At 37.6% G+C, this 14,237-nt stretch overlaps 1 protein-coding gene across 1 annotated transcript in view; it reads right to left on the bottom strand.

The window, feature by feature from the left end:
• The window catches only part of POLA1 (DNA polymerase alpha 1, catalytic subunit), a 186,044-nt gene that overhangs the window by 42,692 nt on the left and 129,115 nt on the right, over window positions 1-14,237 (bottom strand).

Genomic DNA, 14,237 nt, shown 5'->3' with positions numbered 1-14,237 from the left:
TATTATTACAGTGTCCTTATTACACCTCTACACTTAACTCACAATTTACACCAAACACTTACATGAATCAAATAAACTTGTAAGTTCTTACAGAAACTGAAAATACATTTATCCATTCTTATAGATTCACATATCACAATGATGCCTTAGCAAGAAAATAGAAATCGTAGGAATGATGAGACAAAGGAATAACTTTGGTGCTTTAGTATATTGTAACAATATAATGAACTAAGAAAAAAATAATTAATGTCTATTATTTTATGAGCACAGGTGTTTGTCTGTATTCCCCTCCTCCAGCTCCAGCTGTGGTTCCATAATTTGGGAATGTCTCACCCAAATATGAACAAGTGCATATACACCTTTACAGCTACATCATCACCTTGCTGTACACATCTGTGAAGGCTACTGCATGTTAGTAATCACACATGCAGTTCAAAAATCTGCAGATGTGTACCTGTAGAATATGATACTCAATTAAATGGTCTGAAGGCCAGTTATGCCAAGCCCCTCTGCTATTCCTCTAGTTCCAAAGTGCCCACCTGGATGCTCTCCTATCACTGCCACTGTTCTGTGCTCCAGAAATTACTTGAATAGACATGAGATCCATCTAGACCACACTACAATTAAAACCTTTCAAGTTCATCTCCTGCACTTTTGTTCCTAATAACAACATTCCCCTCCCTGCTGTTTAAGATACAGAATTTCAGATACTGGCCAGCAGTAGTTTGAGAAGTTCATTACAAAGAATAAGATCATTTTAACAGCATCAAATTTGGAAGTAGTTCCCATTTTAATGTATTTTGTGCAGAGACAGACATACACAAACCCTCAAAGATCTTGATGAGCTATAAAACATAGGATGTGGTTAAACCAACGGAAAACTGCCATGCAGCATATCACTAAGAATGATCCTGAAAATGCAGTGGAAGAACAACTGGTAAATGATTTCTGCTTAAGGGAATTCTACTTTAACTTAGCTTTTCAGTCTTCTGCCCATTCAAGCCAAGTTTTGCTACTACATTCAGCTAATTTTACACTTCTATTGACATGCAATAAGTATCTGTAACTATTAAGCAAGTCATGTTGAGACATCTGACAACTATTGCTACTGCTTAGTTATTTTTTATATATTTTAACAGTATAGTTTTTTTCCACTTCATGTGAACCTATTTTAAAAAAAGACACACAGAAGCATATTTTATTCCTTATTAGCTATTCTACGATATGCATCATCATTATACTATTATACACCAGTTATTTTTAGTAAATCCTGATTACTGCTTCCTGAAGAAGAAAAAAGGAGGACGACAGCGATTAAGTTATTTGTTTAGTTTTTTAGATTCAGCTGTAATTGCTGGTACACATCTCCCTGACTGCACACATGAAGCAGGTTGAATAGAACACTGAAATTACCTCCTTCATAATAGTTTGTTTTGATAATGTATTGTGTGTCGAGATGATGAGAAACAGTTGCTGTCAATTTGATTAGCCATTATATTTTTATGTTAATTGCCATTATTGGGTCCATTCTGTTTAGTGTCACCATAGAAGCCATACAATGTTAGCATAAATAACAAATTGGAGTAAATTAGGAAGATATATTTTTGCCAATTCATTTTAATTGCCCCTCAGTCCTTCCGTCGGTTAACGCAGCTGTTGACCCATAATAAGCGCTAGGTCAATATAGCTGCTTGTCAATTCAGAAATGCAAAGTGCTGTGTTGCTGGTAATGGATATACAACAACCTTTGCCAGCCAACTGAAGCAAACGAATGACAACTCACACGAAAGAATAAAGCATCAGCTATAGAGTTTTGTGACCTGATATTAGTAGGCAGGCTAATTGAAAGTCACTGCTTAAATGGATAAAGAAAGTACAAAAATCAGTATGTAAAAATGTATACATGCACACATAGGCAGATATATATACACACGCACAATTTTTTTTTATTGATAATGTCCTAGTATCTCCTTCCCTTTTGCTTCCTGTATCTTACACTTAGTAACTGGTAAAAACCAAAACGTTAAGACTCTCATGCAATTAAGTATTAATATCATGGCATATTTATGAATACAAGGACAAGGCACCTTAAATTTGAAAGGACTTTAAGAACTACTTATATCACCGCTTCTTACATTTTCTTTATTTCTGACAACCTGTAGGTTTAAAAAAGGGAAAAAAATCCCAACTCCTGAAACTTTAAACCCAAATAATATTTAATTTTAATGGCCATTCTTTTGTGTTAAGAAAACCCAAGACCCCAGCATTACAGGAAGAACTGGAGCTAAATTTGTATCACCATTTATGCATTCTTTCTTCCTAGGATAGACTGAATGGCGAGAACATGAAAATAAAACTCTATTTCAAAGTCTTTATTTACTCCATGATGTTTGATTTCTTTATTTCCTTAAGAACTAAATTCTGCAGGTAAGTCTGCTTCTTTCAGAGCTTCCACTCATGGAAAGAACATTTTGTTCTTTTCATGCAACCAAACTATTTTTTAAAATTGCATTTAAAACCACAATCAACAGATGAAGGAACAAAAGGTATATATTTTTCATTCACAGTTATTCACTTCTTTGACAGAAAAATTAGGCTTCTAATATAAAAATAACAGATGTATTAAAAATAAACCATTGTGTTTATCCAACAAAATATTAATTTAAATCTAGGTTTGAAATGGTTGTAGAACTGTTTCCTGTAGCATCATGAGCCCAACTGCAAATCTCCAACTGCCTTCCTAGGAAGAATTTAAGATTACACAAGACCACGCAGCAGGAAACCGATGGTGTCTTAGAAGAACTGGTGAATTATGAACAATGGAAAAGAAAATTTTCCCATGACTAAACATAAAGCACTCAGTCATGAAAAGAAAATTATCTTGCTCAGCTACCACACACACCAGACAATGTCCACCAGGGCACACATAAGGAAAGGGGAATTCCCAGGAGCTCCTGAAGGACAGTGGTGCCTCCACAAACGGCCAAGTCCACCCTGCTTAAACACAACATCTGGCTCAGCATCTGCCCTGACCCTGCAGCTGCTGATGTTTGAACAAGGAACTGGGCTGAAGGGTAGAACCATCTCTTCTGTCTCACAAATGCCTAAAAACTCAGCTCCAGTGCAAGGTCCCCTTGCACACTCACTCCAGCCATACCAGACAGCTCTCCCCCCAGTCCAGAACAGCGTACTCAAGGAGTAAGGATTTTTCCAGAGGAAAGTGACCCTTCTGTAACAAGATGTGAGAACAGAAATTTGTTTTCTTAATCTGGAGAGTACAAAAATAGCCAGTGCCCACCTTTCCTCCTCTTTTTTAGAACTGCAAAAGCTCAACTTCCAGAAATTAAGGGGCCCTGGAAAGACTTAACTATTGGCTGCCATCTTCTTACCCTAAACACAATGCAGTTTTGAGGAGAAATCAAGATGCACAATCTCCAATCTCTCACTGGCTTTTCTGGTATTTAGGGAAGTTTGGTGGCAGCTGCATTAAGGTCTTGAAATTAAAAGGCTCCTCCCTCAGTGCTGGTTAGTTTAAATTACCCTCCAAGGACCTTCAGTTGGGATGCCTCACTGTCCTTCCTCCTGTTAAGAGGGCACCCGAGAGGGAAATACACCAGCCTCTAGAACCCATTCAGTACTGAAGGGCAGCACAGCAACCTAGAGAAATGAGGTCAGAAAAGCAATCAGGAAAAGAAAGAGGGAAAGACAGAAGGAAAAGCTGATGGAAATTCACAACAGCAAGGCAGCAGGAGACTGAACTAGTGATTCAAATGCTGATGTTTTACTCATCTGGATGCAGTGCTATTCCATGAAACACCTTTTAACCAGCACACAAAACCTCCCTATCTAAGGAGGTTAGATATGGAGATTAGATAGATATGGAGGTTAGATAGATATGGAGGTTAGATATTCATTTAAACAGGTCAGACAACTAGATGTCCGTATTTAAATTAATTTTAGAATCATAGAACAGTTTGGGTTGGAATGCATCTTAAAGATCATCTAATTTCACCGTCCCCGCCACAGGCAGGGACATCTTCCACTAGATTGCTTCTATGAGGTTGCTCAAAGCCCATTCTAATCTGGTCTGAAATACTTCCAAGGGATGGGGGATGCACAGTTCCCCTGGGCAGCTTGTTCCAGGGCCTACAACCCTCACAGTAAAGAATTTCCTCAGAACACCTAATCTAAATACACTCTCCGCTAGTTTAAAATTGTTCCCCCTGCAAGAAACTTCACTGGGAATTCCTGCATTAACCAAATACATGATGGTCAATGCTTCTTCAAAACTCTTCAGATTACTCATATTCCTCTGCAATCTTTCATTTATTCTCTGGCATCTCCCAAATTCTTACATTTCTCTGTAGTCCCATCACACTCATAACCCTTTAAGTCTTTTCTGCATCCTCACTTTTTCTGCCCTTTTGTTTTCTTCTACACCTGACTCTCTCCTATATCTTCAAGCCCTCCTTATGGTGTATTCTTTGTTCACTTTTGTGTCACCTATGGTTTTAAGGATGATAAAGGCGGTAAGAAATTAAATAAAATCTACCAAAAAAACCCCCACCATTTAGTTTGCTACCTCTAACAGACTGCTTTGCAAAAGAGATAATTTCCACAGGCTACAGAAGTTATTTGTATTACTTCAATTAATTATAATACAAAACAGTGGCACCACTTCATTAATCAGCTGCTTGAGAGAGTTACTTTTGTGAAAAGCCTTTTGATAATTTTGATTAAAAAGAATAGTGGCTCTTACTACTGTGGTAAGATTCAGTATGTCCATCAAACAAATCCTTAATATTTTAAAAACAAGAAAGAAATAAAAGGAAACAGAGAAGAAGTCTCTTGGCAGAAAAATGTGTCTTAGGAACTCTTACAAGGCTTAGATGCAATGGAGCAAAGCGTACAGGAAATACTTCAGTGTTTTGAGAGGCATTTCCTCCCCTCCCCCCCCTTAGAAAGATGCAGTAATTAAAACCTAATTATTATCTTCATTTTAAACAAAACCTAAAGTGAATACCAATTAATAACAACATACTAATGAGCATCTGCTGTGATGAAATTGAATATGAATGTGCTGCAAATTTCGGGTAATTTATTTTTTCGGGGAAGTGCCACTGGTCTCAATCTACTGCTAGAAGATTGTATAGACTGTACACATCTTCCATCATGTCTCTTATGTGCAGCAATTTTTTATTTTTCAAAAGAAAGGACACACTCAACTTTGTGGATGTTTTTATATCCAAATGCTATCCATGCTAAAATGATTTCAAGGCAATCAACTACTGTGTCATGTTTTACACACCTCACATGTTCTTTTAGCAAACCCAGGGCAGCTGCACTGCACACAACCCCTAGTCACCAGCAGATTCTGAAGGCAGATGCTCCTGCATGGCAAGAGCTCACAAAATGTGAATTCATGTTACACTAAACACTCATAATGCATGTGCTCCTTGCCTCATGCTGATGTATACTGAAGTCTGGTCTTTTTGTGCACCACAAAGCCTGGTTAAAACACAGGGCTAGTCTAAGTCAAATAGGCTGAAATAAAGTGCACACCACTTTCACTCAATTCCTTTAAAAACAAGAGAAGTTCAGTCACCATCTCTCCCGACAGAAGCTCTGGAAATCAAGTAAATAGAGAGGGGTTGTCTGTATGTGGTTTCCTTCTTAACCCTCCTAAGTGCCCACCTGTTCAATCAATATTGGGGTTTTTTAGTGATTTTGACTCAAAGTCTACTAAAGCAGTAAAAGAAAACTGAAATGGGCATAGTAGGATTTAGAAGTGATGAAATTTCCCCTAGCAGTAATGCTAACATGGACTGTATGACAAAAGAAGAGATCTTTACATGTACAAGCAGGAGTCAATGAAGAGGGAAAAAAGCCCAGCAGAAGACTGGACACTCTTGCACATTACAATATTTTTTTTTCCATTAAGTAATTGAAATGAAAAGAGCTTTTCTTGTTTTAAATAGTGTCTAGCAATTAATGAGAACATTAAAAGCCCTGCTCCTCTCTTCCTTGGAGATATGTTGCTTTTTAAACAAAAAGACTGCATGCCATCTATGCTTAAGAAACAGTTTCTCATTTTAATGGGATGCAACCTCTCCCATGCTGCTGCTCTTGTGTGTGCACTACAGCTCATCTGAGCATGTAGTAAACCATACCCAACTCACTAATCCAGCCAAAATTTCTCACCTCTTTTCTAATCCGGCAGAACTCTTAACTCCCCAAATTCAACTGCATCCTTGTGTGGTGAAGAGCTGGCACGAGGTGAAACAGAAAACTGCATGGTAGCTGATGTGAACAAGCCAAAATAACTGCTGCTATTAAGGAAGACAGGATGTTTCCTGCTTTTAGTTTTGGGCTTGAGTTCTGCCTTGCACCCAGCACTCAAACTCATCTGAGCAGCACAGTTATCACACCTGGCAGTGAAACACAAGTCTTAAGTAAGAATCACTCTTTTTCTGATGTGTGGGAATCACTTGCCTCACATACCTTCAGGATACACTTGTCATTGCAAGTGTTCTTCACTTGGAAATTTTCATCATCAATATGTTTATGACTAATTTTTGATATTACTAATATTTAATACAATTATACATGACACAAGCACATCAAACTTGTGACTGAGCCTTTAACAAAACCAGACACTATGTGCTCTGAAGTATCTTTTTTGGTAAGAACATTGTAACAGCAATTAGTGACTAACAGTAATGACTAATTGTTGGATGAAGCTCTGAGCAGCCTGGTTTAGTGAAAGGTATCCTTACCTAAGGCAGAGGGGTTGACAGTGGATGATCTTTCTTATGTTGTTCTAAAGGCTCTGAACATACACAAAACACACACAGTGGTCAACAACTGACTTACACCTGTAGTCTTAAATTTCTAGTCAAAGATACTTGTCATTGTTAATGACACTAGAAAGGAGAAAAAGGTACAGCAGCTGGGTTTATCAAATTAGGGCGTTGCATTCTAAATCAGATGAACAAAGTAAGTTTTTAAAAATTAACTTTGACTGCAATCTGCCTCACAGATCTGGAGAGCCTCTAGAATATTCATGTTCTCCCACTGAAAGCAGTGTCATTGTTTAACTGAGGAATTTGCAGACTAATCAGTCTGAATATCCATCCTACACTGATGCACTTTTGGATACAGATTGTACAGAAATTCTCAAAGGTTAAGGTTTGAGGTTTTCCATGCCAAACCAAACCAATGAGCTTTACTGGACACCTAATAAAACACAGATATGGCTCTGGAACCTGACTGTGCCAGCAGCACATACAAGCAAAACTACAAAACTGTATTCAACCAGAAGCATGGAACATTACTCTGAAGAATCACCACATGATCCCAAAATCAACTGCATTTTAAGAGCCTCTGATCAAGAATATTTGCATACTTCAAATAAATATCTGCTTCAAATAAGCAGCACGTAAATATTATCCTGTAACATACCCTCTCCTTGGTATATAAGACAAATATAATTTCAAAAACCCCAAGCACTTTTAAAGTCAGTCATTCATTGATGGATTTCTGGAATTACCTAACCCTTGATAATCTGGGATAAAAAGAGGTTAACAAAAAAGGCTTGGTGAAACAGAACTGCAAACCATCTCTGTAAAGGAAAGTTGTCATTTTGCTCTGGAGATAAAGCACCATGGCCAAGTATTCCCCAGTTCACTTAAGTGTTACAGAACAAGCTAGCACAGCTCTAGAGCTCTGTCTCATGCTAGAGAATGGATGGATCTACTCAACTGCAGTTAACTATAGCTCATTCTGCTTATTCAAAAGAGGAAAAATAAACACATGTGTAAGACCTCTCATCACTGAACAGAACTCTTTTAACTTTCAAGTAATTTCATGTGTTTCCATAAAAAAATTGTAAAACCATACCACTCTTTCTAACAAACAAGAACTGAACTGTAAATATCCAGGAAACTCACCCCAAAAAAGATGCACTACTACACTTGAAAGAATCAATCAGGACTCTGCTGAGCTGCAATCTGCATACAAAGACCCCTGTCCTTACTCATGGAGAATGTAGCACAATCCCTTACTCTGGACCCACACTTCTCACAGCTGGAAAGCAAATCAAGTGGGGCCCAACCCAGAAGATTATATGAGAACACCTTAAGAGGAGTAAATTCTGCCTGTAGGGAAGGAATCTGCATAAGCTGCCTCCCAAACCAGAACAAATCATCCATCTGTCAGCCACAGCCCTGCCCCATGGCAAAGAGTGAGAGGCCATCACCAGAGGTCTCCAGGAGGTCTCTGCAGAGTAGGTACAGAACTGCATTTTACCATTTTATGCAATCTGCTGACATGTTCACGAATGGTTGTGTAATGCTAAGGATGAGCAAAATACCCCTCATTATCTTTTCGAGGCACATTTTGAGTCTTGTGTCTGCTTGCAAAAACAGAGGGTGCTACCCCTGCTGTTCAGCTGCAGGAAGCCATGGGTAACAATGGAAAAAGCTGGTAGAACAAGTGCTGCCCTCCCAATCTAGGCTGTAGTAGAAGTACCAAGTTATACTTATCTGGAAGTAAGATATTTCCGTTTACATAAATAAGCTTAATCTAGCTCAGTACTTGCAACCTTATTTTTATTTACTTCTTTTAGAAATAAAGTTCTTCCTCAGTGATGGATACACTTTAAACAAACATTTGGCACTTGTCAGCTATCCAGAAGCATACACTGTAAAAGTGCAATCTGTGTAAGCAACCTGCCTTACACATATTTATTTAAATTAGAATTTTGTTAAGAAATGGGCAATGTTGCATTTCTTTTCCACAAAATAATTTATTAATATTTGTGAAAGCCTTTCTTAGCAGAATCTTGATTATCATTCAACAAGCACAAGTAAATAATTTTAAAATGGTTTATTATTAAATAAACAACACTATAAATAGGCTAGATATACAAGCAAATAAGCTTGTCTAAATATGTTTTAGATGTAAAATAACGCATGTGAAACAAAAGAAAAAGTATCACTTAAGTAAGGGAACTAAAAATACTGCTTTAGATTACAGTATTCCTATTTTCTAAGACTTCAGGAGTTGACTCCCTAAATTCTAGGTATTAGCAAGAGAGTAAAAAGTTTGAAAAGAGAGGTTTGCACCTTCAACTCCCAGTTTCTCACTTTTTAACAAACTATTATTTGAGCTCAAGTAGCTAAATAACCTGAAGCAAGGTTTGATCTGACATCTCTGGAGCACCTTAACAGAATGGCTCTACTAAATGCTAAAGGAAAGTAATGTCACACAGATGACAAAGTACAGGACAGCATCTTTTCTGCTAAGATCAGTTGTGCACAAAGACACATCTCAGTGACTTAGGAGGCAACTTTCAGCTACTCAAGGGTCAAAAATCAATCAACACCTTATGTACCAGACAACTCCACTGAGATTCCAGCTACTCCTTTCACATGTAGTCAATGTGATGGAGGATTTATCCCCACACACTTTCCCTTCCAGGTAAAATATATGTTATTTTCAATCTTCTTCTCCATAACTCAAAATTGATTCCTCAGCACCATAACCAGCACTGCCACCAGTGCATGAAATAATTGTGATATATTTTAGTTTTTTGCCATCTGCTCTACCTCTGGCATTACCTACCAGTCTAACAAGGTTCTGGGTGGCACATGTTTCACCAGACAATGAGTGTTTAAAACTGACTGCCCCAACTGTAAAGTTTTTAGACCACTTTGAGAAAAAGCCATAGATTTTGTCCTGTTCTGCACCATTCAATTGCCAAATCCAAACATGAAGAAAAAGACACCAATCTTAAGATTACCCACAAGGAAAAAGTGTAAATCCACCTAAGAACAAGGCAAGAACTAAAAACTTTTAGGTTTTTACTTTTACAGTTTTAATCCTGGAACATAAACACTTCCTATTGACTAATAGGATAAAAACTATAGTCAGAAGTGTTCTGAAGATTCATGTTTTCCTCAGGGGTTAGAATTAAGCTTGGAGTTTTTTGCCCTGGATGTACACATCTATCTGGGCAGAACTATCTGGTTGTATTAGGAGTTTTGAATGCTCACATTCAACAAGTGAAGAAATCTTTAATTTAATCTTTCAAACTTTACAACAAACTCCTACAAATAACAGACAGAAAAACTGCAGGCTTTTTCTCAGCCCTGGCACCAAAACACTAAAGCAGGTGAGGTATTCCTTTAAAAATTAACTAAGTTATTTTACAAACTACAAATTATTTTACCAAATACAGAGGAAGACAGAAAGTAATTTGTGCAGTTCCAAACTGGCAAAGCAAGAAGTCTCATGATTAGAGGGCTTCCAGGCAAAAGTCTGTAGGAAGCTCAGGAGCAGTGTCTGAGGGTGAGCCTCACAGGAAAACCATGCATCTACTTTGCAACATTTCTGAGTAAATTCTGACCTACAAGCTTGAAAAGGAATGTGGTATAGTTGTTATTATTAGACTTAGTACCTCCAAGTGCAAGGGATATTTTGTCTATAGGACAGAAGAAAAGCAGCTGGCTATGACTGGAAGAGATAGAACATCCCAGTTTAGCAGCAGTCAGCTGGTCTGAGTTACATTTTTTCAAGATTGGAAGAATTTTCTCATTAGACTACTATTCTTTGTCTTAGAGTAGCAGTTTAACAATGTAGAACCAATAGCATTTAATTAGAAAGATACTTCACCTTTCTGATAAAAGCAACTAAAATTTTCCTAAGTTCAACATATCTGACAAGAAATTCTATCAAATGCTTCCAAAATTTGGACTCTGTCCCACAAGAAAAGTTAAAACATGCTACCAAAAAAATACAACATCTGAGCATCTGCAACCTGAGAAGCTTCAATGAGAAGTACAACAGTACAAGAGACAAACATTCTCACCATAAAGAAACAATCCTTAGAGTTAAGAAGTGTTACCAGCAACTTCTCCCTCCATTCTGGTGATCACACAGAACATACAGGTACTTGCAGTACAGAACTATGTAACCATTCAAGTGTGCTTCAAGGGCAGAATCCACAGCAGATGATAAATTGAGAAAAGGAGGAGTATGGACCCCGAGTGTACAAAGTCCAGCAGCTTCCTCACAGGACTTCCTCCCCTCCTTCCCAAGCCTGTGACTGCAGCTACAGCCCTGCTCTACCAAGACAACCACAAAAACAGGGAAACAGAGAATTTCATTAAGAAGACAGACACTTCAGAAACTTTTCAGCAAGAACAAGAGACATCTCAACTTGAATGTCAGTCAGATGGTTCTCGATCATGGTGCAATGCTTCTAAAAACATTTGCTAAATCTGGACAGCTCAGACAAAACTTGTATTGCTCTCAGAAATGCTCATTTCCACTCAAAGAGGTGAACTTCACCAGATACAGCACTCCTAATAGAAGGAACTGATGTCTAACTAAACTCTATAGACAAAAGGAGAAACTGGAGACTTTGTCACATATTGCCAACATTGGCATAAGAATAAACATCACCACCATTTACCTCCATACCCACAAAAAGCAGCCCAATCACAACAGAATATAGGTTAATTTTTCTAGCAACATATAAAATTGTTTGTAAAGATTCATTCCCCCTCATCTAAGTAACTTATTTGCACTCACAATCTCTGCACACTGAATGCCATCCTCTGAGCAATCACCTTATTTTTCATCAGACACCAAACAGGCCCATCTTGAGACTGCACAGTGACGTTCTTTGCTTCTTTGGGAATACACAATTTTAGATGCCAGCTAAATCTGCCTTGTGAAAGACTAAAAGGAGAGAGAGAAGCTAGATTTCAGTAACTCTAAAAAGTAGCTAAGCAGGCTGCCTGTCATGATACATCATTTAGAGAAATTCATGACTGGTCCAACAGAATAAAAGCATCACTAGGCATGATGCTGGCTCTCCCTGGAGCTTCTCCTTCACACACCTCTCTGAGTGTTGATGCTGTAGCAGGGACCCTCAAGAGAACTCATGTTGCTGTCATCACAGTACTCAGGGCACAGCCATTTTGGCCATTCCACTCTCAAATGCACTTCCAAATCTTTCCCACTTAAAAAAGAAATGTCTTATACCGTATAAAAAGCTTGTAGGAGACAAAACGCAAGGAATCTCACAGGAAGCATAAATTATGAATAATTAAGATATGTAAATTGTTAAACTAGTTAAGTTGTATTTCTGAGATTTAAAATACAGCCAAACGAAAAAATCAACCTGAAATTTAGGACCAGGAAAAATATTCATAAGTGCAAGCAATAAAAATGTCAATCATGTAATTTTAAATTACAGTAAGGCTGGAAAAAAGTGACCTTATCCTTTTGAGTATCATGCAGCACCCCAGTGCCCAAATTACAGGGAATAAAAAGATGAACAAGGAAGAAGACATTCCATTTGAGTAGAGAAAGAACAGACTCCCCACAGAAGGTGCTCTCAGAGGATTCAGTAACAATACTTTAAAAAAGTAAATTGAAAAATGTATTTAGAAAAAGTAAACTGAAAAACTTCTGGCCTAGAAAAAGTTAGATTGCTTAATTAGCCATCTTTATAAGCTAGACAGAACCACAGGAGCACCCAATAAAATACACTAACTGCAAATCATTGCTATTGTTCTATACTCTTATAACTTTATCCTTACAAAGTTATGATTTTAACATTGTTATTCTTAAATCTTATATAATTAAAAGCTCACTCCAAGTCTGCACAGCAAGGCAGCTGATTTCCACAGGAATGGCAAGTCTGACACACAAACAGCAGCCTGCTCATGTTGAGGCTGGGTCTGTAACACACATCAGGGCAGGTGACAGTGCACCTGAATCAATACCAAAAGAATTATTCAGAAATACCACAGCTCCCCTTCAGCTCTCCAGAAAGGAAGTCTTTAGGACTTTTCAGCTTCATGATAAAACCAAGACTGCTGCTAGTAAGGGTGCATAGATGTCAAGGACAATATAGCCAAATATAGCCAGTTGGGTAAGTTTAGTATTACCCTCAATCTTACAACTTTTACAGCAGACACTTTTTTTCACTGTCTTTTCATTACAGCCTTTCATCTTTATTCACCAAATTTATATATACCACTCAATTTTATCTTCATTCCACTGTATAACTCTGCAAGGGAAATTGTCTCTTGAAAGGATGTCATCTTTAATACATTGTTTCTTCACAAGGCTTCAAGACTGTATTATCTACATTAGGTAATCAATAACTTTTTGTTCAGTGATACACTGAATGTATTCAGTCCAGAACTGTCAATTCTCTTGTTAAGGTTTACACAGGTACAAGGGAAAACTGCAAGCTCATTTTTTAAATTTTTTTTTTCAAAAGGCTGGGGGAGTAGTGGATTTTAAAATAAGTATTTGTGTAGAAAACAATGAATAAGTTTATACCTATATATAGTACAACTAACCAGAGGAGCTGTCTCAAGCAGAAAATTAATTTTTATACTAGCTAGCTCATGGTTTGGAGCATCTGTGTATTCAGACATTTGGGATGAGGAATGGAGCTGAAAGCTGACTGGAAGACACAAATTAGGTTAGATAACAACAACCTTGTGTGGAAGCAGGAAAGCAGCCAAACCTCATACTATTTATTATCCATGCCAACAGGCTGTTTTGTTAGGTGAGGATTTTTGAGTGGTTTTCAGCAAGGGGAAGAGCATTCCAGCCTTCTCAACCTTATAGTGAGCACTCATTTGCATTATGCACTAGCTGGAGCCTTTGAGCTCTTAACAAGATCACCCAAGCAAAAATCTAGACAGCAAGATTAGAGCACTGATGAACAGTAAAATTAAAAATGGAGAAAATGGCAGAATTTTCTTATCCTTGTGGAAGTACTGAAAGGTATTCTGTTTCTGCTGCCTGGATATTCAGAAGCTTGACATTCAATAAATTACCAAGATCATGAAAACAGAGTAACCAAATGCAGATATGCCTCTTCAAGCAAGAAGTTTAAGTACTTCTGTCAATATATCCAACTCACAAGCAAGACAGGAGATAACCTATAGAACAGAAAAGCATTTTCCCTACATATCTCATCACATGGTTATAATAAATCCTAAAGGTTTTCACAAAGTTCTGCAAGTTCTCAAAAGGAGTTTTGGACTTATGAGACAGAACATGAACATTTCAGTTTTGTCCAGTACCATGTTAGTAAACAAGACAGCCTATTCGTCAGCTCAAATTATGCTAAAAGTTTCACGTAGCACCATAACTGTTTTATCAAAACCCATTCAAAACTTTTCCACACAGATAACACAAGACAA

The sequence above is a fragment of the Serinus canaria genome, chromosome 1 (genome assembly GCF_022539315.1).
Source record: "Serinus canaria isolate serCan28SL12 chromosome 1, serCan2020, whole genome shotgun sequence".
Taxonomy (NCBI): Eukaryota; Metazoa; Chordata; class Aves; order Passeriformes; family Fringillidae; genus Serinus; species Serinus canaria.
Note: the sequence above shows the minus strand (reverse complement) of the source record. Positions and strands in the feature narration are given on the sequence as shown.